Source organism: Xiphias gladius, chromosome 18 (assembly GCF_016859285.1).
Source record: "Xiphias gladius isolate SHS-SW01 ecotype Sanya breed wild chromosome 18, ASM1685928v1, whole genome shotgun sequence".
Taxonomy (NCBI): domain Eukaryota; kingdom Metazoa; phylum Chordata; class Actinopteri; order Istiophoriformes; family Xiphiidae; genus Xiphias; species Xiphias gladius.
The window spans coordinates 21,006,981-21,022,414 of NC_053417.1; the positions used below are offsets into that span (position 1 = coordinate 21,006,981).

Consider the following 15,434-nt stretch of genomic DNA (forward strand, 5'->3'; position numbering starts at 1 on the left):
GCCTGGATAATATTTTGTTGGGTGACGCTGAGTTGTTTTGCCAGAGCCCCCTGCGTTGGCGCCCCTGCTGCACCACCGGGATGGCTCCAATCAAAATGAGTGAGAGGGCTGTGTTTTCTTTCATGCAAGTCAGATGGGACGCAGCGTCAGAAAACTCTAAAGTTCGCGTTCACATCAAGGTTACCTCGCCTTTCCTGCGTTTCTTGGGAGCGCAATGTCACAGAGTAAGGTCAGCAGCAATTTTGGATCAACACGACAACAGCGGAAATCTCCCAAGGGAAACTCATAGAACTCGAAGCTCCTGAAATACCATTTACCATGTCATCGCTGCCGTTTTCTCTGCCGCGATCTCAGCATTAACAATTTTTTAACCTCCTCGAGTGTCACCATGGTTTCTGTTTACATCGTGCGAAAAAGCAAGAGACCTAACAGGGTCCTTATCTGCCCCCTATTGGATATACTTTTTGATCCTCCAAATCTAAACAAAGCAAGCAAGTGGACCATCAGGCTGGCATTGGAGCTGTCGTCTACCCGTACGCGCGTGTCACATCCAAGTGTATCAGTGACCTAACAAGTTTAAGTACACAGCCAGCTGACTTTGATAATGTACGGAAATGAACCGAGTTTTTCAAATTGATTCACAGCGGTCCTTTAAAGTATGAACTAATCCCAGCTTTCAATAAAGAGGGCGCCACTGGCAGATAAACGACTTTGGACCAACTCCTCTTCACCAGACAAGGATAAGAGCTTCGCGTCCTAATATGCCCTCAAGTTTAGGCTGTCTACTTCTCTGTTACCCCTTCTAGCCAAACCCTTTTTTTAGTAGAAAGTCTGGAATTGTGCTTTTTTTTTTTTTTTTTTTTTTTTAATGCCTGTGGGCCTCTTCAAACAAACTAGTCAGTGTTTGCTTTTCGTGGCGTGCAGGGGTCAACTGAAAACACACACCGTGGCATCTCTCCCCGCTCTGGTGTCGTCGCTGACATGCGTCTGTACTCAGCTAGACAGACAGTGCCTGCTCCCCCACCTCCACCACCACCACCTCTACCTACCGCCTCCTCCTCCCCCCTTCCCTCCCTCCCTCCACCCCCCCCCCCTTGCGGTGGTGGAGTCTGCTTGTAGTCCGCATCCGGGTTGGAGGAGCTAGCAGGAAGCGAGGCGCTCCACGCGAACGAACTCCTTTGCCCAGAAACCCCCGCGACACCTCAACTTACAGAACTGGCTTCTTGGGCTTCGGGAGTGTTTCCCATTTAAACAAACAGTGCCGAAGATGGCGGAGAGTTAATGGTGAAAAGAAGAAATTATCGATCCGGTAGAGAGCTACGTCCACAAGGTAAGCCCGTGCTGCGCGTTTGGTGACATTCCGCTAATTCGACCCGACTTTGCGTTCGGTTTGCATTTCGATAGAGAGACGGAAACGTACTGACTTGGGCTCCCAGCGGCGGTGCACACACAATATTGGCATCGGCGCGGTGCGGAGGGCACAGTGCATGGTCATTTAGTACATGACAGCAAAGGTTTGCCAACCTGTTCGCGACGGCGACGAGGGGCACGCTCGGCGTCCCGTGCGTTTGTCAGCCTGCGGTGCGGAATGAATCGTTCTCGGGCCGTCTTGATAACTTGGCGGTCGTGCGAGCTGCCCAGTTTACGCACAAGCTGGTGGATCGCAGAAGTGTTTCCAATTGATATGGCACCTCCGGGAAGTTTTTTTGTCGGAGAGCACGCACACTTTACACTCGCGCACACACGCTTAAATACTCTCAAACATGGCGATAGTTGACTAATTTCTGCCCGGTCGCCGCTGACTGTCGGCAGTCGGTGGGGGGGACTACGTTAGCTGAGCCCGGCGCTGTCGCAACACGAGGGAATTTGCACCGAAATGTTTGCAGACCGGGAGCATGCAAACGGACCCAGCTGTGTGTCGTATGCGTCACGTTTGAGAGAGGCCACGGGTGGTGTTTTAGGGGCTTCGTGAAGGAGGAGAAGATGCTGGCTGACTGACTGACTGACTGACTGGCTGCATGTCAGTCAACCTGCCCGCCCGCCCGGGTCCCGTGTGCTGAGCGATCAAAAGTGCACCGGCTCTAAACGTGTGTCTCCAGTGTGCAAGTCAGTGTGTCGGATGTGGCACGTATTGCCTATAAATGCGTGAGGCGACAGAGTGAACGGTGGCCGTGCTCGGGTTTTCCCTGTTAGATCTCCCTAACCCCTCCTGTCATCTGCCTCGTCCTCAGTAATGTCTCTCACTGTACATCTGCAGGGGGCAGCAACGTGGCCTTTTGCATATACACTGTCCTGTAACCCTGAACGTCCACGGTTTGAACCTTGTAACAGCAAGCGTGTGTGCGTGCGTGTGTGTGTGTGTGTGTGTGTGTGCGCGCGCGCGCGTGCACTGAAAAGCACCGTGTCCTTGAGAGCATGTCACTAGATCCCTATTACGGTATCTGCTCACACTGAATAATGGCAGTCTACTGCTCAAGTGTGTGTAAACACAAGTTGGACGGTTTGTGTGTCAGTTTGGACAGGTGAGGGATGTTAATTTATTACATTATGACCAGTGTTTGAACTTACCTTTTAATTTGCAGCTTTGTTAAGGAGCACAGCTGACGATTATTTTCGTAAGCCATTAATCTGTCATTGCAAAAACTGTGAAAATTGTCCATTCCAGTTTCCCAGATTTCAAATTGAGATCTTCACGTGTCTTGTTTTGTCCGATCAACAGTCCGAAACCCAATGATATTCAGTTTACAGAGATAAAAAAATCAGAGAAAAGCAGCAAATCCTCACATTTTAGAAGCTGCTACTAGAGAATGGTTTTTGAGTTTCGACTGATAGATGACATTAACACCCGCTTCTTTGTGCACAAGCCTGACAATGACATACCCCAAAATAAAATGGTTATTGTTCTTGATCCCTTTTTAATTACATTAAACTGTTTTGATCTGAAAGGTTTACACTCAAAATGTCAGAATTAAACAAAAGTGATTCCAAATTTAGATACATAGAGAGGTTTCAGTGTTACAGGAGCCACTAAATATAAATCACAAAAACAACGAGGTTGGTAAAACAAAAAATACAGTTAAAGCCTAAATTATATACAATAACCAAAAAAAAAAAAGACTAAATAAAACATAAAACTAAACACAATAAATTAAAAAATAGAATAGAGACTAAAGATAGAACCATAACTAGACTATACTATGCTGAATATTACACTGTACAATTATATAATTCAGGTGGATATTCTAAAAAAAGCTTTATAGTAAGAACAGAGGCAAAACATTGATAAAGATTTATTTAGGTTTTTTTTTTCCCTACAAACTTGAAAGTTTTAGTCAATTAATTGATTAATTGATTAACAGAAAATTAATAGGCAACAACATTTTGCAAACATTTTAAAAATCTAGATTCCAGCTTCTCAAATGTGAACATTTGCTGTTTTTTATTTTTCTGTTGTTTATGATAATAAAACATCATCTTGGGCTCCGGGAAAGTGGACATTATTTTGTATTTTTCAGTTGAATACAGACCAAATGATTAATTGAGAAAGTAACTGACAGAATAATGTATGATGAAAATAATCATTACTTGCAGCCCTGCTTGCCTGTTCCATTTATTTCTGCTGTTCATTTTTGTATGTATTCCTATAGGGCTGCAACTAGTTATTCATCTTCTGTAGATCAAATAATCCTACTGTCCTAGTAAGCCCTAGTATCATTTCACAGCACCTCTCCTGACAGATTTACAGTCAACTCTGTGGCACACGTGCAGACACACACACGCGCCTTCGACCTACACAAGCAATCGAAGGGAACATGGACAGGGAGGGATCCGGGCGAGCTACTCAGATCCATAGGCACCCATGAGGGGTCTTCGCTAAGCGGATGGCTAGATGAATGCATGGACGAGGAGGAGGAGGAGGAGAGTGACAGTGATGCATGATGTTTGCTGAATGGGAAAAAGGGGACAGAGGTTAGCAGGGGATGCTGGTGACTGGGTCAGGCGCTGGGGGCAGGGCTCATGAGGCTGAGTGGGAGGGAGGCAGGACCTGACACACCAGCCTGGGAGCATGGGAAGCTGTGTGTGTGTGTGAGTGTGTGTGTGTGTGTGTGTGTGTGTGTCTGTGTGTGTGGAAAAGGGAGGGAGGTGTGTATGTGAAGGGGAGGGGCTCAGGTGGAGCCTCTTGCTGGAATTCTACCTGGCATTCTTGTCTTTTGTGTCCTTCCTCGTCTTTTGTGGAACCCCCCCCCTTGGTCGTTTCTGTTTCTTTCGACTCCTTTGTGGAATCATTTCTGACTCAAATGATCCACATTCTTTGCTCTCTCTCTCTCTCTCTCTCTCTCTCTCTCTCTCTCTCTCTCTCTCTCTCTCTCTGTCTCCCTGTCTCTCTCTGTCTATGTGTGTGTGTGTGTGTGTGTGTGTGTGTGTGTGTGTGTGTGTGTGTGTGTGTGTGTGCGTGGTATGTCTGCCGCTGTCCCCTGCCTCCCCCAGCTGCAGTGTAGTGAGCTGAACTGTTGTTCTGTTGTTGTTGGGGCCCCTCTCCCATGTGTCAGGATGTGTTAAACAGGAATTAATCTTCACCAGCTCTCATTGATTTTGCTTTGTGGACGAGGGGTCACTTTCTTTTTTTTTTTATCTCACTCATTTGTGTCCTCCAGTTGTTTACTCAGGCAACTCCAGTCCGGTGGTGGTACCCCGATACTAAGTATGTCCTAAATGAGTATGGCTGGGTATCTTTTGACATCACTGACAGTATTAGAGTTGCAGTGATTAGTCAGTTAATTGATTAGTCAATCGACATAAAAAAAAATTTCGGCGACTACAGTATTTTGATAATCAAATAATCGATTGAGTCATTTTTTTAAAGAAAATATGTATATTTTCTGGTTTCCTTACTCTTCTATGATAGTAAACTGAATATCTTTGGACATTGGTGGGACAAAACAAGACGTTTGAAGACATCAAATGTACATTGGACATTTGCGATGGGCATTTTTAACCATTTTCCGACACATTATGTACAAATAACCAATCAAGTAATCAAGAAAATAATCAACAGATGTATCAATAATGAAAATAATTGTTAGTTGCAGCCCCAGGCAATATGTTATTTGAGTTTTAGTTTTGATACCCATACCAAAACAATACTTCACCCAGTACATTGTCTAAAGAAAATCTGCTATATAAGAACTTTGCCTGAATAAAATATAGCATAAAATTGGCAAAATTATTATATAAATCAGGACTTGTATGATTAAAGACTAAGTAAACAAGACTGCAAAACAGTTAGTTAAGTGGGAGGAGCTATTTCAGGCACCACCGGTTCTGGAAGTAAAAGTCCCATGCTTTTACTTCCTTAGACAATGTGATGTGACTCACAGTTGGAGCACTTCTACAGCTTCGATTGGCATGAAACTCTCTTGGTACAGTCATCAGTCCAAATGATGAACGACTGCATCACAAAAAATCAGATTTCATGATAAAAAGAATTGTGTACATACAATTTTCTGGGGAGAAGCTAACTATGAGGTGCATTTCGACAAGAAACAACCAATCACCAAGCTAAAGATTCAGTCACTTGAGAGCTAAAGAATACGCTGCTTTGAAAATTGAAAACGCAATTTGCAGCTTAAAGCGGTTCACTTTTATCTTTAGTTGAATCCAGCAGGTATGGCGCCACGTTTCTTTTACAAACTGCAACGGCAAAGCGTTTTGAATTCCGTCCTGTTCCAATTTTTGCCGCTGACCGGATTCTTCTCCATAGCAACCGCACCTGAGGCTCATGGGTATTGTAGTATTTAGACCTGTCCACCATGCCAAAATGACGGACAAAATATGATTTCTCATAAATTAAGTGGAAATAATTAAAACTGGTGGCCATAACATAAACTATATAATAATTACATTATCTGGGAGAGTCCATTGTTTCTGGGTTAAGTAACGTAAGGGATTTTGTTTAAAGAAAAGATATAGGGAATACAGAATGAGGGCAAACACTTCGCAACCAGCGTCTTCTCCCACTTCACAACTATATTGATTGCTCACTGAAAGTTTTCGACGGGCATGTAACAGATAAGGTAAGCCTCAACAAAGAATAAATAGTGTACAAACTTCTATTGTTAGGGAGTAATTATTGTTGATGTTAACGAGCGATAGCAGATAGAGGGAAGATACTGTATAACTACTGTAGTTTACTTTATACCTAAAGAAATTGCTAACCTAGCTACCCTACATAGGTAGTTATGTACTGAATAAAGTTATGTTAGCCAGCAAAGCTTTTTAGTTAAAGTTACTTCAGCTGAGCTAATATTAGTATCTATTGTAGCCTGGTAGCTAAACAAAGTTAGGCTGTGTTAACACGTAACATTATTTTCTGATGAAAACCACCGGTCAAAGTGGTTTTTCATGTAAAAAAGACAGAAGCGCAGAGTCAAATTGCAGTTGAGAGCGTCCTTTGTTACCATAACCTATAGTAAACTAGAGTTAACATTAAGTAACAGACTGGTTTTGCTGGTAACTGAGATAAACACAAACACCAACCAAAAACTCTTATGACCCGTTGAGTTTTACTTCAAAAATGAATATTGGTGATACAGTTTAACTGTCATGTCAAATATTTCACTGTGCTCTGATTCAAATATAATAAGTTTCTTCACTGCTACCTTCTCTAATTTTGACGTTGCTGTGGGACGTGACAGGTCTCGCTCCTCCTCTTGTGATTTTGTCAAAAAACTGCTTGACCTGGGGCATTTTTTCCTGAGCAGTTGAAGTTCTTTCAGCCGAGAATAATTACATATGTATTTCAATATGTTTATTCTACCTATGTGTACAAGTTAAGGTAATCCACATGTATTTACATTAAATCTCAAACATGATATTTGGTGCAATTAAAACACTTTTTACTAAAAGTACAATAAGTGCTGCCAGCTTTCTTTCTCAAATATGGTAAGGATAATGGTCGAAAACAATGTGAAAAAAACTTAAAATAACTTGTAACTGCCTTCGAATGATTTCAACCCCCGCAACCCACACAGCACCTAAGCCCTCTGAAAACCTATGGAAAACCCTGGTATGTTTTCCCTTTTTAAATGTTAAGAGAAAATTGTTCTAGTATGAGGTATAACCTGTTTGGCAAACGAAGCACTGTCTTGGGTAGCAAGTTTGGCTGGGGTTGCATGAGTGTAAACTTGCTAGAATCAAATAAAGCCCACGACAGAGCTACCTCAACTACGATAGCTTCCAGGACCCAAACTTCCACACACTTTGGAAATACTACGCTCTGGATGTCCTGGTCCTGGGCTTTCTTTGCTGTAACCTGTAACCCCACAATGCATTGCAGTTAGTTAATGATATACTCTTTGTCCTTTGAAGTGATGCTAGGTTATTACTGTAGGTAGTAAGCTATAGATAGCTGGATATGCTAATAATTGCATCTTACGTCAGAGCAGATAAAGATGTTGTTTAATTAATTTCTTACACTCTTATGTTTTGGAAAGGCTAAAGTTGCAAAGCAATTGGAAAATTGCAGTTCATGGGAGGGGTAGATACTAGTAAATACTGACCACATGTGTGATGCCAACTTGGGGTACCACAGATATAATGGTACTGCTGGTACATTTTGGTCAAGACCAAAAAGGTATTGAGGTCCGATGTCCAGCCGCACAGATGAGCAGCTTTTGGATCAGTAAGTCCTCTATTAGCCTGAAGGCAAAACAATAAACACAAAAACAGACTTCGGATGTGTTATTCCTGTGATGGCGCATATGTCAAGTCAGTATTTGCCAACATTTACGGCTCTCCTCCTGAGCCAGACACCACAGTGCCAGCATTTCCGCCCGCAAAGTCATCAAGAGACACATTTTGCTGCTGCTCTTCTGATAATTTATTGGAGATAGACAGGGGATTTATGTGTTGGCTTTAGGTTTGACACCCAAATGAGCTCTATTTTACTGTACAGCTAACAGTTTGAAACCAGAAATACTACCCACATCCAGTTAAAAAAACATCTTGGCTGCTTTAAAGGCTCATAAGGCCACTTAACAGTCAATGAAAGTCCTTCATAGAGTGAAATTGAAAGCTTTAAGTTTTGTTTATTTAACATTAGAGGGGTAAATTTATCTTTAAGTACACTCATAAGTAGTTCACATTCATACAACTGAAAAAAATGTTTATAGTTCTAATAATACAACTGTAATTTCCTTTGTTTATTCCTTTATGTGCTGCTGATCTTATTGTCAGTAGTGTTTTGTGTGTGTGAGTGATATGATTGCGCTGTGTGTGTTGGAGTCGATGCTCTAGTGGTTGTGCCGGAAGCTTCTTTCATGAGTAAAGGTGGTACAGGAAGAAATGTTGGTGCTACAGCACCACAATATCTCAGTGTCGACACCACCTGAAATATCAGAGATCATTATTTTCAAAAGATGCTTAGACACTCAAGTCAAGTCAACAAAAATATAAAAACTAGTACAGTTTTGAATTTCACAGTCAATTATGGCAAACAAACAATTCTTTTACAAAGCAGACTTTTTAAATGATTAGTTTGACATTTTGGAATTACTCATTCGCTTTCTTGTTGAGCATTAAAGGAGCTATATGTGTCAGTTTTGGCTATTGCAACATAGCCAACGTCGGCGTTAACAGCTGTTTACTTACGAGTCTAGGGGAAAAATTTGCGAGTTCAACATCAAACTTCATTCCTTTACTCGCAAAGAGCAAAAAATTCCAAACATTCTCTGGGTCCAGCTCTCAGATGTTAGCGTCTACGGCTTTTGTCTTTTTTATAGTTTTGTTTTTTATATACAGTATCTTTCAGTTTTTGACTATTAGTCAGAAAATACAAGCTATTTGAAAATATCATCGTGGGCATTTTTCTGACATTCTATAGACTAAAATGATTCATCAAAATAAGTTAGATAATAAGTGATGATAAAAATGATTTTTTTTAAATGCATAAATTGCTGCATTTTATTGTTATTGAGGCAGATTTAATCATTAACATTATTATTATCCTGCTCTAGTAAGGCCTGTGTTAATCACTGATCTGGAATGAGTTGTGAAACCAGGTTACTTAACATGTGTTGACCTGTTCACATGAGTCAGGTCCTCACATTGGGCTGAAATTGATCTTAGAGCTGTGCCAGTCACTTCTGCTATTTGACCTGTTAGGAAATCCAGTTGATCCTTATTTTGTCATTTCAGTAGAAAAAGGTTTTTCTGGGTTTATAAAAATGTTTTTGGTAAAGTCAAGGAGCTGAAAAGTAGTTTATACATTTTTCTGTGATAATGGAATAACTAAATATCAAGCACAGTTGTAAGGATGAACTGATGAGAAACAGGAGGGGAGAGAGGGATAAGCCGATGCACTGTCAGAACAACAGTCGACTAGGTATCCTCGTTTTCTGTTTCCTTTCTTTCCCCAGAATGCCTCAGTGCAGCTCATGTCCTTTTCTGAGAGCTATTTCTACTGTGAGGGGAATGTCAAGTGCTCATCTCAGTGCGTTTCTCCCTGTTCTGTGTTTTGTTTTGTTACTTGTGCTCCACTCTTCATTTCGGTATTTTTCTCCTGCACTTGTCTTATCTTCCCCTCTTCGTCTTCTCCATTGTGTTTCTTTTTAGCCGTACGCAATTAGCTGGTGCCCAGTAAGCTAAATAAGTTTAGGTGTTAATATCAAACATGCTGTATTTTTGAGACCATGGCTTTCTTTTGTGTTAGCACAGGTCCATGTGTCTGAGAGATGGGGGGGGGGCGGCAGAGAGTGAGGAGGAGAGGAGGGGGAAGGAGACATGGAGAGTCGTTTTATTAACGTGGCGACTCCCGCTAAAATTCAGGGAGTGCTGTTGCATCCAGCTGTTACTGGTTGCGCGAGGCTTCGTTGCCATGGCAACACAGCCCTTCGCGCCTGCTCAAGGTCGTTCATCCAGTTCCGAACTGAGCAGCGTGCTGCACATAGGATGCACAGGGAGAGAGAGAGGGAGAAAGAAACCGAAGAACTACTTCAAAGTGACCAATGAAAAGCACTTCGTTGACGTTGTGGTCTGTGAACAAACTTAGCCCCCCCCACACACACACACACACACACACACACACACACACACACACACACACTCACTCACACATGCACACACAGTTACTTTCTTCAATAAGGACCCCTGGCCTTGGGGCTTGTAGGTTCTTTTGCCAGCTGATAAAATATTTAGCTGGTCAGTGGGAGAGAAAGGGAAACAGTGGCTGGAGAAGAAGCGAGCAGCAGAGCTTGGCTTTGTGTTTTCCTTTCTCTAATGGTGCATTGCTGTGAAGCTACCTGGGGCTCCTCTCCACTCCTCTCCTCTCTATGCTGCATGTTTGCTGGCACTGACGGGACTCAGTAGGGCAAACATTGCAAACTAAAGGCCCCAATACATCGTGTAATAACAACCATCTTGCAGGTTCATCGCATGTTACACTGTGCGAAATTGAGTCTAATAATATCTTGGTGACAGTCCGTGTCAGATGATACCTGTTTTGACATGTCAGAATGGGTGATGAATTGTAGAACTTCTAGACTAAGAGACTACAGCCACAATAGCAGTTCTGTGAGACTGCTCATAAATACAGTGGTGCTTTGAGCTTAGTGCTAACGCTAGCATGGCAACAACCTCACAGTGACATGTTGTGATGTGTTTGCATGCTTTGCAATTAGCACAAAACACAAAATACAACTGAAGCTGCTGAAAAATGTCATAAGTTTTGCAGGTATTTGGTCATAAACCAGAGTATTGTACAAAAAGTCAGAGGATCACTAAACTGATGAGACATCAGTGTCTGAACCAGATTTTATGACAGTCCATCCAATAGTTGTCAAGACATTTCAATCCAAACCACAAATGTCAACTTCATGGTAGTGACAGACGAAAAATCTGGCGATCATGGAAGTCTATGCAATTCATCCAGTGGGCACCATGAATATATGCGCCAAATTTCATGACAGTCTGTCAAATAGTGTTTGCATCACAGTAATTATTCAGAGAAGCATGACACAACGTTAGGATGAAATCAAAGTTTTGACAAGTTTAGAAAAGTAGAGTGAAATGGCTCAATCAGTCATTCTTAAGTAGGTGAGGGAAAATTCACGTCATAAGCAGAAGAACACAAGCAGTCAAACACCCGGCTGAGATTATTTTGATAATCACCTGTAGGACACGTTGGAGTCGAAGTTAGTTTTAAGTTCATTATTGATCAGCTGTACTCAGTTAACTTACGACAGTACAGCAGTTGAATTTGCAGTAGTTTTTTACATCATCATAAATACAGTGTCATTACTGCGAAAATACATTGAAATATCGTGATATTATTTTAAGGCCATAAGGCCGAATCTCCCACTCCTAGTCATCAACTTGTGTCGCTCATCTGCGGCACTCTCATGTTTTGTTTTTGTTTTTTGTTTTTTACTAAAAAATGGTGGTTACAATGGTCAGTTTATTCTGAGAAATGTGTCCTTAATTTCAGATACTGTCAGAATTTCTGAACAGGCTTTCTTTGATCAGCAAAGCATTAAATTAGCCATCAGTGTCTCTCAGTGCAATTATAGGGCCACTGTTTTTGATTGATGATGAAAGATTTGACCTAATTTCTATCATGATTGTCAACTTTCATCTGGGAGCACTGAAAATCAAAGCATTTAGGGGCCTTAAGAAACCTGACTCACATGTTGTTGGTCTGCAAACACATGAGGGTCAGATAACAGAAGACCACTGTCAGCATGTGTAGCAGATAAGCGCTTGGCTACCTATCCCTGAATCTGGCTGAAAATCATGCAAAGACAACACGTTCTGGTGCCTAATATGGAGGGCGGTTTTGTTCTTCTACTTCTATTTTTCTCTTTTTGCTCTCTGCAGGGTGCACACACAGTTCAGCAGGATTTTCAAAAACCAACACACACATTCACCATTTTCTGGGAGCGCAGCGGAATGGTGGAATCATGTCCTTTTTTGTGGTTAGTGACCAGTGGTGTAGGGCTGCCGTTTGTTTATAATGTGTAATTGTTTAAAAGAGAGTTAGAAAAAAATGCAATCTCTCACCTTTTTCTGAGCCCCATGCAGAGGAGAGCTGGATTTTAGGGGGAAGAGGGAGTTAGTTTCATGTTTCTTCTTGGTCTAAGGTAATAGATGCTTGTTAAAGGGGTCTTCAGAGGTGTGTGTCTCTGTGTAAGAAGGGGAGTTCTGTTTTTTACTTATTTTCCATTGTAAAAATCCAGGCCTAGTTTATGTGTTTTAGCGCTCTTTAACATGCCCATGCGCGTGCGCGCGCACACACACACACTCACACACTCTCAAACTCACATAAACATTTATTGGGTAGGAGTTGAGGTAAATGTTACCAGCTGCAGCACAGCGAGCAAGTGGTTTCAACTCTGCCTGAACCCGGCTGTTACGTGACCACCTCCTCAACTCTATTCACTCCTGTCCTGCCTTCCTCTCAGCTGCCACACCTCCTGTATCACTCTAACCCCCACCACACATTGGCTGTCCATCCGACTCTCCTCCGAGGCCAAACTGGTTGGTACTGTGATGTCACAGAGGCCTATATATTTGTATGTCCTCTCAAGCTCAGTTGCAACATACTGTATACAACAGCACCTTTGAACAAGCATTTGTGATGGCTTAATTCTTTATTTTTTGTTTGCATCCCCATTAGCTTCCACAAAGTGGTCACTAGTTGCCCCGGGGTCCACACAGAAAACACAACAATTTAACAATTTAATATCACATAGTATCATTTAAACACAATAAAGCAACGAGGCAAAAATAAAGATCAGAAAATAAGGTCGCTTATTTTCTGATCAATTTTTTTGCCTCGTTGCCTGTACATATGAAATGATAGACAATAGAGTTGCCAAGTGGGATGAGTTATTTAGGCCCCTGGTTTTGGAAGTAAAGATTTCTGTTAATTTTTCCGATAAACAATGTTACATGACTTGGTTGGAGCACTTCTATGGCTTCAGCATGAAACTCTCCCTCTTCTCTTGGCTGGTTTGAGTATTTCTGCAACTGCTGATCTCCGTGGATTTTACCTATTTTTTCAGAATTTACTGAGAATGGTGTGAAAAACAAAAAACATCCAGTGTGCGGCAGTTCTGCAGATGGAAATGCCTTGCTGATATATGAGGTCAGTAGAGAATGGTCAGACTGGTTGGAGCTGACAGGAAAATTACGGTAACTCAGATAACCAGTCCTTACAAGTGTGGTGAGCAGAAAAGCATTCCAGAATGCACAACACATCAAACCTCGATGCGGAGGGGCTAGAACAACAGGAGAACACGTCAGGTTCCACTCCTGGACAGTTGAAGACTGGAAAAATGTAGCCTGGTCTGATGAATCTGGATTTCTGCTGAGGCACGCAGATGGCAGGGTCAGAATTTGGCATCAACAGCGTGAATCCATGAACCCAACCTGCTTTGTGACAACAGTCCAGGCTGGTGGTGATGGTGTAATGGTGTGGGGAATGTTTTTTTGGCACACATTGGGCCCCTTAATATACCAATCAAACATTGTTTGAATGCTACAGCCTATCTAAGTATTGTTGCTGACCATGTGCATCCCTTTATGGCTATTTGCTCATTGTCTAATGGCTACTTCTAGGATGTAATGCACCATGTCAAGAAGCAAGAGCCTCAAATTGGTTTCATGGACATGACAATGAGTTCAGTTTACTTCAGTGGCCTCCCCAGTCACCAGATCTGAATCCAGTAGAACACCTTTGGGATGTGGTAGAACAGGACTGTGCAGCTGACAAATCTGCCAAATTGATGTGATTCAGTCATGTCAACATTGACCAGAATCTCAAAGGAATGTTTCGAACATCTTTCGAAATCCATGTCATGAAGAGCTGAGGCTGTTTTGAGAGCAAAAGGAGGCCCTACCCAGTATTAGTGCGGTGTACCTAATAATAAAGTACTCGGTGAGTGTATGACTTAGGAGATTTTGAAAGCATGCACATGACGTGCAGAGAAGACACAGGCTCAGGCTTTAGTCAAACTGCTGAATTTCACATTCTGCTGTGGACAGGGACTAAGCAGAGTTACTACCTTTACCCATCTGTTTCTGCCAAGCTGGGAGGTGGAAAGAAGCCCTCCGTGCATCAACCTCAGCTCAGGCAGAGGGAGAGTCTTTGGTTGAGTCAGCTTTTCCTCTTTAATGCCCCACCCCTCTCATTTTCTTTTACTGCCTCCCTCCCTCCCAATGAATCTGTTCGTCCTGTGAGATCCGAGCGGTAGTAAACAGGCAGTGACATCCTCATGCTCATGTTAGAGGAAAAGGGGCCAGAATTTAAATATTGATTTGATGCAATGTGAGATAAAGATTCTGGTTCTTCTTGTGTTCCTCCTTCAGGGCCTTTTTATAGCTGTTGTTTGTGTATTTTTAGGTGTTGTCCAGCAAATCAGACTTTACCCAAAGAGAAGGCTTTACTTGTGTTAACACTTGCTGTGTTTAAGTGCATGTTCCCGTGTCTCAGTTTGGCATTGGTTAGATATGATGCCCAGGATGAAATATCATCTGCTGCTGGACTCGGCTTCCCACTCAAGTAACCATCAGGTGAGCAGCATTGGCTTGACTGCAGATCTAGAAGGCCGCTGGTGTTGTTCATTGAGCTGATCAAGCCTGACTAAGGGAAGACTGACTGACGGGCTGCTGACATCCCTAGTAGATTTAGGTGTTGTGTGCTGGGGAAAATACTGCATTTCCCTCTGCAACTATTTGCTATGTGACTCAGTCCACTGTGAAAAACTTAGTGTGGACAAATTTGTGTTGTTTACAGCCATTTTGAACTGATAAAAGTAAAGTAACAGGGGGGCAGATGTAAATAAACAAGACAATGAGTCTACAATTAAATTTAACAAAATAAGTGAGAACTTTGACCTAATGTTGGCAGTAGAGGAAAAGTGGGAAGAGCACCAAAGCCATTATGATTCAGTGTGTGGGAACCATGAATATTGGTATGAAATTTAATGATAATCCATCCAGTAGTTGCTGAGATATTTCAGTCTGGACCAAAGGGATGGACCAACCAACAAACGGACATTGCCAAATCTACAGTGCTGATGCTAACTTAGCTAAAAGTGAATATTTCATGCCTTGTTAGCGTCTTTACAGGACCATAATATTCTTTCAGTTAGGAAAAATAAGACACATTTGGGCTTGCTTCTTGAGGAGCTTACTGTCTCTGTAGAAAAATAAAAAAATTCAATGAAATAAAAACATCTGATTTTTTAATAATTACTTTGCTGTCAATTCCATCAAACTAGTGGATATCTTGTTGAATATGATCAGATTGGTTTCAATGATCACTCTTTGTTCTATCCCAATATTCTGTTTTGACATAAGTCTCTAATACTAACATAAAGCTGAGTCATTGTGACTTGAGTGGGATACACTGCCACTAAAAATCACCCAGAGTGTCC

General features: G+C 42.0%; 1 protein-coding gene across 3 annotated transcripts in view; it reads left to right on the top strand.

The window, feature by feature from the left end:
- Positions 1–1,180: 1,180 nt before the first annotated feature.
- Positions 1,181–15,434, top strand: part of LOC120803937 (nuclear receptor coactivator 3-like) — a 63,220-nt gene continuing 48,966 nt past the window's right edge. For all 3 annotated transcript variants that reach the window (XM_040152980.1, XM_040152982.1, XM_040152981.1), the window contains exon 1: positions 1,181–1,330. The gene's annotated coding sequence lies outside the window, so the exon portion shown is untranslated. The remainder of the gene's footprint in view (positions 1,331–15,434) is intronic.